The sequence below is a fragment of the Pongo pygmaeus genome, chromosome 8 (genome assembly GCF_028885625.2).
Source record: "Pongo pygmaeus isolate AG05252 chromosome 8, NHGRI_mPonPyg2-v2.0_pri, whole genome shotgun sequence".
In the NCBI taxonomy this organism is placed as follows: domain Eukaryota; kingdom Metazoa; phylum Chordata; class Mammalia; order Primates; family Hominidae; genus Pongo; species Pongo pygmaeus.
This window is the reverse complement of record NC_072381.2, coordinates 7,605,719-7,618,376: the sequence shown is the minus strand read 5'-3', so window position 1 is coordinate 7,618,376 and position 12,658 is coordinate 7,605,719.

The window sequence follows — 12,658 nt, the reverse complement described above, 5'->3', positions numbered from 1 at the left end:
ACTCTGTCTCAAAAAAAAAAAAAAAGGTTAAGATGGTAAATTCTATGTTATATGGTTTTTACCACAATAAAAAAGTGAGCATCATAGTGATAGTAAAATCTGACAAATTGCATGAGTGAAAATTACAGACAAAACCTATTTGTGAATATTGATGCACTAACTACACTCAAAGAATAACATACAACAATGGTTAAAATGATAAACTTTATGTTGTGCATATTTTAGCACAATTTTAAAAAGCCTTCTGAGTTCTTTACTCTCTGACAAAAATCCTCAGAGGCTGAGCAGGACACAGGGAAGATGGCCAGGGAAATCCCAAACTGGCACTGCCAGAAGCTTCCAGCCCATTCCATCAGGGCACAGCCTGGGATGGGCTGGGTCCCCAGAGCTGCATGTGCTGCCAGGATGCTGGTGACGCATGGTTCAGCTTGGTCCCTAGATGGTGACCATCTGTCTGGGCCCTCAGTGAGAGAAAGGGGACCCTCCATTCCCCAATGTGGGGGCCTTGATCCTTAAACAGGGCCTGTCTTCGTTTCCTGAGAGGCCAGAGGCAAAATGAAAAAGCACAAATGGATAACAGAACCCAAAATATAAATTCTGAAGGGCAATATCTAGTTTCTCTGTAGGATGGGACAGGGTAGGTTTTCTCTTCTCCTTCCTCTCCTGCTAATGAGATTCCCCTTATGAAATCCTTGCAAACTGCACCTGCTCCCATCCTTCTTAGTAAGTCACCCAAATGATTGCACAGAAGCCATGTAGCATAATTTTTCAAATCTCTGCTTTTCTGACCCAGCCTAAAGGGCATGACTGGGTTGACACTCCAGTGAAGGCAAAGGTTCATGACATGTGTCCCTGGGACCTCCCGTTCTCAACTATAAACCCAGAACACTAGGACCCTGCCTCCCACAGCAAGAAGCTAAACCTTAATGAAAAAAAGTCTTAATAACTGGTCTTTGTCATCATTCAAAATAATCAAAATGGACCAAATGATGACCTGAACTTCAGATCATTGTATCAATAATTTTACATTTTTTCTTTTTTTAAATTTTAAGTTCTGGGATACATGTGCTGAATGTGCAGGTTTGTTACGTAGGTATACATATGCCATGGTGGTTTGCTGCACCTGTCAACCCATTATCTAGGTTTTAACCCCTGCATGCATTAGGTATTTGTCCTAATGCTCTCCCTCCCCTTTCCCCCCATATGGAACAAAAAAAGAGCCCTTATAGCCAAGATAATCCTAAGCAAAAAGAACAAAGCTGGAGGCATCATGCTACCTGACTATACTACATCAAACTATACAACAAGGCTGCAGTAACCAAAAGAGCATGGTACTGGTACCAAAACAGACATATAGACCAATGGAACAGAACAGAGGCCTCAGAAATAACACCACACATCTACAACCATCTGATCTTTGACAAACCTGACATCTTTTCTTTTAAAAGAAAGATAGGAAGGTCCTGGATGGACATAGGTCTATGAGATGAGACCCACAAAATGTTTCTACTTCCAAAATTGCTTCTAAAATTACAGTGCAAATATATCCTGCTTTCTATTATAATATTTCAACAATGAAACGGACTTTGAAAAATGTGAAAATGCTTTGTTCCTTGTGTGGAAGACCTTGAATGAGCAATCCTCATTAGGGGAGCTTCTGGGTGGGAATTACATGAAGCAGATGCCCCAAAGATGGTGGGGAGAGAGAACAAATTCTGAAATACCACTCTGCTTCCAGTGGTAGCTGGGCTGATAGCCCTCTGTTGTCAATTACAAACAAAGCCCAACTTGTATCCGATTGCAAAATAATACATATTCATTGTTAAATAATGAAACCTTGGAAAATACAGATGGCCACAAAGAGTCTATTTCTTTTTAATTCAGTATTTTATCTTCTTTGAGTTTTTTTTTTTCTTGGAAAAACAAAAAAAGGTTTTCAAAAGAGCCCTATTTCCAGATTATCAATAAGGAATAAAACACCTGTTCCGACAGTTTCAGGAAGCTATGCCAGGACACAGCAAGAAAGGTATTCTCAGAGGTGAGATTCAGGACATTTCACCAAAGTAGAAAAAGATTGGGCCCCCATAGTGCAATATGACTGGATTTTCTGCTTACTACAAAGGGAGCAGGATCCTACCCTCACAAGCCAACGTCTGTCCGACCCTCAGGAAAGACAACACAACGTCCTATTGCCGGACACACCAGAAACTGGGAAAGGTGTGTGCCTCCCAGAGAATACTCTGAAAAACAAGTAGAGCCAGACTCCTGCCTGGAACCTCTGAGATGCAGACCTCGTGCGGCCCACCCTCTGCCTTGCAGACACGGTCAGTGTTCTCAGTCTGAAGGACATATTATTTTATTGCTTTGAGGGCTCCTTGAGGAAATCCAAATCTCTGAGAGAACCTTCTTTGTGAAGGATGACGCACAATTCTGTTTGCCTCCACCCCATCCTGAGCGGAGGTGGCCCCAAGGCCAGTTTCCTGCCCTGGCCTGCGTGCCTGGCTGGGCAACTTTGTTCTGTTTTCAGGAACCCTTTTGGAGACATTTCAGTTGACTAGGACAGGCACGCTCTGCATCCCAGGACCAGCTCCAGCTCAGGATCTGGGATGAAGTCCAAAAACTCCTGAGGCTGCCAGGGGGAGAGTCACAGTCACCACTTGACAACAGAGTAGCATCAATCCCGGGTTCTTAGGCATGGGGAAACCCTGTCTCTTGGGAGCTGAAATCCCCTTGCACTTCTACCCATTACCAGGAAACACAAAGGAACCTGGATATTAAGGATATAGCTCAAAATCATGTATGGGAGAGGGAGGAGTGGGGCTTTGAGAACAGCAATGGGAGAGGGAGGAGTGGGGCTTTGAGGACAGCGACGGGAGAGGGAGGAGTGGGGCTTTGAGGACAGTGAATGCAAATGCTGTGGAGACAACACTTAAGGGCTCGTGGCCGTGGAGCACAGGGCAGAGCCTCCAAGTCCACGAAATTCCTCCAGCCTTCCAGTGCAAAGGGAACTCTAGTGAGGTTTCATTTTCTGCCCTAATACATGTTTTGCCAAAACTCCTTCAAGATGAGTACAATGGACAGCTTTATGTTCCTCTGGAGGACCAGAAAAATGGTGCCACTGTCAATGGCAGGTTAAATCCATGTAGTCAGTGCTTTGACAGCCAAGAGCTGGCTACACAGTCTTCCAACATGGGCCCCACATAATTAATTACACATGGATGATATCATTGTTTCCGAAAGAGAGGGACACACGCCTCCATTCTTTTAGGTTGTATACAGACACAAAAATCAATAACACGGGCTCTCACTGTAAAGAAGTTATTCCCCGTTGAATCATTTTTCAATCCTGATTCTGACAAGGAAAAAGAGAAGTCCCAGATTTTCTGACTGTGCATTTCACACTTCTTGAATGTCTGCTTCAATCAAGAAATGTCTGGACCTGGGCTCCAAAACCATCAGCAGGCCACGATATCCATCTGCAACTAAGAAACGTTTCGTTTTGCAAACCAGTGAGACTAACAGGCTTACAGTAGTGATTTAAGTCTTTTTTGCATAACAAACTTATAAAGTTTACTAAATCCACTTCGAGGAAAATATTGTCAATCATTGTCAGGGTAGTATAAGTTTATGGCAATAAAACCTCAAGGGTGGTAGAGGAATGACTTCAGACTGGGAAACACTTGGGCGAGATCTTTTCCTTCCTGATGCCACCCGCTGCTCTCCCACGCTGGCCTCCCTCTCAAGGACTTGCCTGACTATTTCAGAAAGGTCAGGACACCGGCGGAAGACCAAGCCAGAGGTGGGCATGGCTCAAACGGATGCTCTCCCCATCAACACATCGTTTCTGCACTGCATCCTTGCACTGATGAGGCCAGTCTGTGGGCCACAGTGAAAACCTCAACCCCTCATTAGTTTTCCCTGGGGTTCCCTCACTTCGCAATAAAACTCTGAGCCAGGCTCAGCTCTGTGGAATCTCATTCATCAGCAATCACTCTAAGGCTAAGCAGGCCTCTGCCTGGGCTGCATGTGGGCAGATCTGATGTCCGGTGGCTGCTGATGTGGTGAGCATTGGCACAGAGAGACATGTGGTGACTTGAGGTCTCAGGAAAGAACTGGGGGTTTCCATTATCCTGGGCTTCCTGGGTAATGCAATCTGAAAATCAATTCTCATTAAACACAAGTGATACTAATACCTCTGACAGGTTACATCTTAAATAATAATTAAAAGCATATTTCCTGACACTTGGCTGCTATGAAATGCAGCCCTATTTATGCCACCGAGGAGGCCTCACAGTGGGGCCCTGTGGACAGCTCCCCCAGGAAGCGTCCGAGGTCCTGGATTGTCAGTCATTATTTTCATCTGATTTTCTTTACTCAAGTGAAATAGAACCTGGCATTGGTGCTTTCTTTCACCACTTCCACCAGTGGTCCTTAAAAAACAACGTTGTCGTAAGCCAAGGAATGAAGACTTCATCTTCCACTAACACAGTCTTTGGTTCTAGCCATGGATAGCACTTATTAATAAGTGCAGCTGCATCACACTAAGTTTTATAAACCTCTACAATTCATGAGAGCTGTGGCAGCTGAGACGGTACATCCTTATTTGAGTGTCACAGTGGAAAGCATCTCAGTGTCTGAGGCTATGGACTGAGAAGTGGAGCTGCCAGGGTCCTCGTGGACACAGACTTTCAGGAAAATATGAGAGGTTTTACAGTGGCCAGTCACAGTTACTGATTTGGCACTTTTGGTATCAAAGTGTCTAATTTTATCTCAAAAACTTTCTATTGGGAATAACGGGAAGGTTCAATGTCTCCTACATTTGAACTGGACTTATTGATCATTAAAACATATCATTAAGACAGAGGAATAGCCAACCAGACCCAAACAAGAAAAAACACGTCCATTCTATGTTACGTTAGCTTCCCAGGGCTGCCAAAACAAAGTACCACAAACGCGGAGGCTGAAAAGAGCAGAAATTTATCATCTCACAGTCTGGAGGCTGGAAGTCTGCAATCGAGGTATTGGCAAGGTCGTGCTTTCTCCGAGGCCTCTATAGAGGATCCTTCCTGCCTCCTCCAGCTCCTGGTTGCCCCCACGCATTCCCTAGCTTATGGCCACATTTCTCCAGTCTCTGCCTTTGTTTTAACCTGGCTATCTTCCCTGTGTTTTTTCTTCTTCTTAAAAGACATCAGTCATCTTGGATTAGGGGCCCACCCTACTCCAGTATGACCTCATCTTAACTAATTACTTTTTTTTTTTTTTTTTTTAGATGAAGTCTCACTCTGTCACCCAGGCTGGAGTGCAGTGGTGCAATCTCAGTTCACTGCAACCTCTGCCTCCTGGGTTCAAGCGATTCTCCTGCCTCAGCCTCTTGAGTAGCTGGGATTACAGGCAAGAACCACCGCACTCGGCCAACTAATTACATTTTTAATCACCCTATTTCTAAATAAAGTCACATTCCCGGCTGGGCGCCGTGGCTCACGCCTATAATCCCAACATGCTGGGAGGCCGAGATAGGTGGATCACTTGAGGCCAGGAGTTTAAGACCAGCCTGGCTAACATGGTGAAACCCCATCTCTACTAAAAATACAAAAAAATAGCGGGGCATGGTTGTGCATGCCTGTAGTCCCAGCTACTGGGGAGGCTGAGGCATGAGAATCTCTTGAACCCAGGAGGGAGAGGTTGCAGTGAGCCAAGATCATGTCACTGTACTCCAGCCTGGATGACAGAGTGAGACTCTGTCTCAAAATAAATAAATAAATAAAATAAAATAAAATAAAAGTAAGGTCACATTGTGAGTTACTGGAGGTAAGGACATTAACATATATTTTTAGGTGACACAATTCAACCCATAAGAGGTGGAAAGAGAGATTAGTTGATAAATGATGTTGGGACAACTGGATAACCATTTAACCACTGGAGGAGGGGGACACATCCGTAATTCTTTACTCTGCTCCTTACACTGAAATGCCAAATGGATCCAAGTTTTAAATGTGAAAAATCATGAAAGTATTAGAATGAGAACAGCCAACTCAAGACTGATGGGCTGCCATGGTGTGAAAGTGCTTTACACATGTCAAAGCTGAACTCTCACAACAACCCTGCTCTTATCTCCAGCTGAAGAAATGGAGGCAGGGAGAAGTTAAATAATTTTTCTGAGATCACACAGCTGGGGAGTGCTACAGCTGGGTTCAAACAATGGCAGTCTGTGCTCTTAATCAATTCCATATGATGAGTACAATCTTGGAGGAAGGCAACTCTCATGTCCGGTGCTTACTTTATGCTCTTACATAGTGCCTGGAAATCTTATAATGCATATAGGTTACTTGAAAATTTATAAGAAGATAGTTTGCATACTCTCTTTCCTCTTCCTCCTGCCCGCCATGGCCTTCCTTCCCAGGCACCCTCTTGGCAGAACCTAATTAGATGGTTGATCTGCCACAGATCTGCAGCTGAAGGAGCCTAGTAGCTTCTATGGTGAAACTTGCATTGGAACTACACCCTATTTCCATATCCTTCTGGAATTTTCCATTAATATGGTCTGGCTTCGTGTCCCCACTCTAATCTCATCTTGAATTGTACTCCCATAATTCCCACATGTTGTGGGAGGGACTCGGTGGGAGATAACTTGAATAACGGGGGTGGTTTCACCCATACTGTTCTTATGGTGGTGAATAAGTCTCATGAGATCTGATGGGTTTATCAGGGGTTTCCACTTTTGCATTTTCCTCATTTTCTCTTGCTGCCACCATGTATGAAGTATCTTTCACCTCCCACCATGATTCTGAGTCCTCCCCAGCTATGTGGAACTGTAAGTCCAATGAAACCTCTTTTTCTTCCCAGTCTTGGCATGTCTTTATCAGCAAAGTGAAAACGGACTAATACATCTGTTTTCTGTGGTGCTGAGCCGAACAACTGCCTCTGATTGGGCCAAGTGCACACTCCCTTTCCAGGGTCGGCAGACGGCTTCCCGGGGTTTTGTCTCCATCAGTCTTCTCAAAGGTGCAAGTGCTCGTGAGTCACCTGGAGAATGTGGTGCCAGGTCAATTCTGGTGTTGGGGGAGGGGCATGAATCTGAGATCCTCTATTTCCAAACTCCCCCAAGGGAGGCCCACACAGATGCCTGTGGACTGTGCTTGGAGTAGCAAATGTCTAAATCTCTCTTCTCCATGAGCTCTAGCTGGTACAACTATGTCCGTCTGAAAATCAGGGCCGTGGACCTTTAACTAAAAAGACCAAAGAACCAAGACTGAAATGCTCTCCTAAAAACCTCTCTTTCCTAACATGCTCATAGGAGCGTGCCCCAGGGAAGAAGAAAAAGAAGCTTAGGGCTGCCAAGCTTTGCTATTCAACTTGTTGAGACTTGGCCCCCAAGAAATAAACCCCGCCAAAGCTTCCACGTGGAGGCAGGACTGGTAAAGTGGGGGAGTCTCCACAGTTAGGCATTTACCCAAAAAGACCAAGTGGCCAAAAAATGACGCACCACTACACTGATAGTTTGGGAGTTATCTGCTAAATGTAAGTCCCCGTGTCAGACACACATTTATTTTGTTAATAACAGTAGAGAAATGGGGTAGTACTCTGGGGTCTTAGAGAACACTTTTCTTCTGGGATCACAAAGTACTTTAAAGATAATATCTTATCCCTATGCAAAAAGAGTCATTTCTCCCTCTTGCCAGAGGAAAGAAACTACTACATGATGTCTTAATGATCACCTAAGCATGATGGCAGAGTCACAGCCAATAACCAAAGCTCCAGACTCTCACTTCTGTGAGTGCTTATTGCTAAGTTCGCATTAGCGGGGAAAGAAAAGGTACTGGCATGTACCGATCCCCATTCACCAGGCACTTTGTCAGGTCCTTCTTACAGGGGATTGCATCAGACTAAACAAGGGACCAGAATCAAACTACTAACTCAACCTACTGACATTCAAAGTAAATATTGATTACGGATATAGAAAGTCATTATTCCATATAGTATATTAGGAGAGTGGGGCATCACAGGGAAAACACCATCTTTGTGGCCACCAAAAAGTTGCTGGAAGGTTAAGGGATTCTGAAATGGCACCCTTGATACTTTATTGGTATATGTCCACTATTGCAAACACTGAGATATTTGTTTTATGCTATTTAAACAGATACGTGCCACATACTTGTTAGGTAAGTGCAAAGCCTATTAATTAGGGGACATGAACATAAGCAGGAATGATAATGACGTCTGTCTTCAAGGAACCTACTGTTTGGTAGAAAGATAAGAAAGGCAAGTATATAATAATTTCATCATTTACCAGCTGGGGAAGTTGAAAAATGATATTTAGATATCCTCTCTGTTTTGGGAAGTAGGACAGATCATGGAGGCAGCCGGGAGGAATCGGCAAGGGAAGATGAGATGGGGTCGGTTTGGGGCAGAGGATGGCCCCTGCACACTGAGGAGTAGCATACCCACTCCAGCAGCCGGGCAAACCCAGCAGCACTCACTCACTCTGACCCTGTCTCCCTAGAAGACCCGTCTCTGCTGGAGGTGGAGTTTGCAGCCAGCAGAAGGATTCCCATCAGCCCTGTCAACGTTATCACCAGTTCTGAGTAAGGAGCAGTGGTGAACTTTGTTCCCTGGGTCACTGGAACTCCAGTAGAATTGCTGATTAAAACGGGCAGTGAGGCCACCTGGGGATTCCAGGCCATGCCTACCGCACTCCACTCATGCCAGAGGGGACCCTCTTTTCAATGACACATACAGGTCCCAGATGGTGGGTAGCCTACCACTGCCAAGAAGTCAAAAATCCCCAAAAACTCCACTTCAAATTAAGTTTCTGAATTCCTTTGTGTTCTTTTGTAGACAGAGTAGAGACATTTGCAAATCTCTTCCTGAACCCTTGAACCATAAGAGTTAGCCTATGCGGGTCCACCGGTCGTTATTCACCGCTCCTCCTACTCGCATTCCATCCCCTACAGCTCCTGGAATCTCCCGGACTCGAGAATCCCTGAGGCCCAAACACTCAGCATACCCTGCAAACTCCCAAAGCCTGGCCGAAAAGACAGGGAGAAGAGGGCGTTCAGGACTTCCCCTTTTGGATCTTGGGCCTGCGCTCATGTACTGGCCTGGTCTTAGCCGAGTTAAACTCTCACACACAAAACCCAGAATTCCAATCCCAAAGGGTCCTTGATCCCTCTCCAGCCTGTCTCGCATCATGCCGGGCAAACTGTCCAAGCTGGCCTGCTCGGGATGTGGGCCGGCTGTGTTATGGAAACACTGCACGGGGCCATGGCAACAGCAACGGCAGCCCCATCCTCCCCGCCTGGCAGACGCGAGCCCAGATGCCTGCACATAGGACCAGCCGTCTGCACAGGCAGCTTTATTCTAACAAGGAATGAGCCTCCGTGGTCTTTGGACAGTGAATGACTCCACAGGTCCTAAGAGCCATACCTGTAGTTACAGTCGTGGGATACGAAGAAGGAAAGAGACATACTTGTTTCAGCTCCATCTTCCTCTGCATAGGATAGCTTTGCTTTTTGGATAAGGAAGATAATTTATGTCAGGCTTTCACTCCTTTCTTTGTATGTGACGCTATTGAGGCCTCCCCACCCATGCACCTACTGTTTGCACGCTGTTTGGTGATAAGCTGTGGGGTTTTCTCCCAGAAAACCAACTGTCTCTGTCCTCAGGCAGTTTACCATCAGACGTGAAAAACACCAAATAGGCTTCTTTTTGAACTTTAATCTTTGCTTTAAAAATATAAAGGGAGTGAAATGGTGCAACTAACACGCTACAGTAAATTTATTTTTCACCCAATCAATCACATAGCTGTTATTAGTCAACTGATAATGGAAACAAAAATCTGTTATCTGTGAATGGAGACCTGGTGGCCAGTGGCCGGTGATATCAACTTGCATCTCTCCTAAACCTAACATCCTTCCAGGGTGCATTTTACTGTCACAAACTGGTGAGGGCTTTAGACAATCAATACCAAGTAATCATAAGATTAAATTAATAGAACACAATTTGGAAAGGATAGCTAGGCATGGAGACAACACGTCATGTTCTAAACCAAAAAGTGGATTGTCCCCTTTTTGGATGTGTAATATAATGGTTCCATTCCTCTGAATTCTGTCTCTCTTTTTTTGTTTTTTGTTTTTTGTTTTTTTTTTGAGACAGAGTCTTGCTCTGTCACCCGGGCTGGAGAGCAGTGGTGCACTCTCAGCTCACTGCAACCTCTGCCTCCCAGGTACAAGCGATTCTCATGCCTCAGCCTCCCAAGTAGCTGGGATTATAGGTGCGCACCACCACGCCTGGCTAATTTTTTGTGTTTTTAATAGAGACGGGGTTTCGCCATGTTGGCCAGGCTGGTCTCGAACTCCTGACCTCAAGTGATCTTCCTGCCTCGGCCTCCCAAAGTGCTGGCATTACAGGCACCGGCCCCCTCTCCTTTTTATCTCCAGGGTGTCCACAGCTGCTGAGCACATCTTGAGATCTGCTTTGTGCTTCTAATCAAGGCACATTCTTTAAGTTTTTGAGGGTGGAGGGAGGGTCCACTACCCCCTCTGCCAAGGGTGTTCCTGAAGCCAGCTGGGAGCAGGAGTTGTAAGCAAGGAGATGGGAGGGGAACAAACACAGATTCTCTCCCCACTGGGCTGTGCAGATTAAGAGAGATACATAAACTCCAGTCTACTGGGAAAACAGCATAAGTTCATAGAAATTGCCTGTGACAAATCAGAGGCATTGCATTAGATTGAGCTGGAGTGCTTTGTGGGAAGGACTTTTAAACTCCTTCCAAAAAATAAACCCCAAGGCTCACTCTCAGTCACTTTGCTAATTCTAACCAGTATTAACTTGACTTGATAGAGACTTAATTCCCACCCACTCCCAGTTTTTGGAGCAACTTGAAATAGCCCTTCCTTTCACCCTCCCACCATCTGCTCTTCTCCCACACAAAGGCACAAAATGAGGAGCACCCAACCAGATTCCATGAATTCTCACCCTTCCCAGCTTCTCTCTTTTTCACCACACCCAGAGTTCAATGCCTTAGTGCGTTTTATGCTTACCTCTAAACAATTATGAAACAGTCCAACTCTTTCCACCCCCAGAGGTACGAAGCCATGATTGCATGAAGATCGGATAAACAAAACCAAATCTGACATTTATTTTCCTGTCTTTGAGGGGCAACTGAGCACTCCCGTGAGATGTCACATTTTTCTAATAGGTCAGGGGCTGCAGTTTTCTTCCGTGTTGATATGTAGCCCAGGGAGACTAACTCTACAGTGACGTCATGAATGTATAATCAAATCAAGAACTATTCACTGACTGCCCACTCTGTGCATGACATAGGGAGAGGTGCCAAGGGCCTATTATCTGGTTTTGAGGCAAACAGGCACACAAGGAAATTAACTCATGAGAGGAGGAAGTATATCAAGGCTCTGTCAGTGCTATAGGAAGTAAAAGTTCAGAGAAGAGAAAGAATATTGTGAACTAGAGCAGCTAGAGGAGGCATGGAGTGAGGGTGTGATAGGGCAGAAGCCAAAAGGGGAGGCAGAAATACCCAGCACCCACTGTGAGAACACAGCCCTTCCTGGGACAGATGGAAAGTTGGCATTAGAGGGGGGTGGGACATCATATCATGGTGACAAAAGTCATCTGCTCTTCAGAGTGTCCAACTTCCACAAAGAATAATTCATATGGCTTTCTGGGGCAATCCCACACAGTGGATTCTGAGGCCAATTGTATTTTCCAAAAAGGGACACTGCACTATTTCTAGTCCCACATGCTCTTCCGTACCTTGCGACTATGCCCAGCAAGAGGTAGGGTCTATTTCCCCATTCCATCGAATTCAGGTGGGCCTTTGTGGTCATCTCGTTGAATAGATGGCAATGGAAGTGAGGCTGCGTGGCTCTTGAGACAGGTCACGAACAGTGATACAGCTGTTGTCCTCTGTCTCTCAGGACACTCGTCATTGAAATCCAGCTGCCATGTTGCGAGGAAGCACATGATGCTTCCATGTGGTGAGGCCACATGGTGAAGCCATGTGTAGCTGTCCGGCAGACAACCCTAGCTCAGGTCCTAGCCAAAAGTCAGTATGAATCACTGGGCATGTGAATGACTGAGCTTCAGATAATTTTAGCCCCCTGCCTTTGAACTGTCCCGGCTGACAGTGAGCAGAGCAGAGACAAGCTTTTCCTGTCAAGCCCTGCCTGAATTGCAGATTCAAGAGCAAAATAAATGTTTTTGTTGTGTTTTGCCTCTATGTTTGGGGATAGTTTGTTACACAGTACTTGATAAATGGAACAGATTCCATATCAACCCCTTACTTAGTTCTACTAAAACTCCAGCAGGAAATCAGAGTATCTGAAAATTCGGCCACGTTAAAATGACACTGTGATTGAATCTATATTGCCTTTTTCTTTCAATGATGCTGATGAACTTGTTTTTCGGGTTCAATTTTCTACTTAGGCTGCATTAGGAGAATGCTTTACTTCTCTTTATCTAAACTTTTCTTCTTGTTTCTGCAGCTTAGTGATGAGTAGTGGCTTAGAGCTTCGTCTACGTTACTGGGGTGGCCTCTCCAGCAAGCCAGTTTCTAAGACTTCGGAGGCAGAGTCACTTAGCTTCATTTAAAAGCAAACAAACAAAAAATTCTTCTAGTTGCAAGTCTCTGTGATCTTCCACG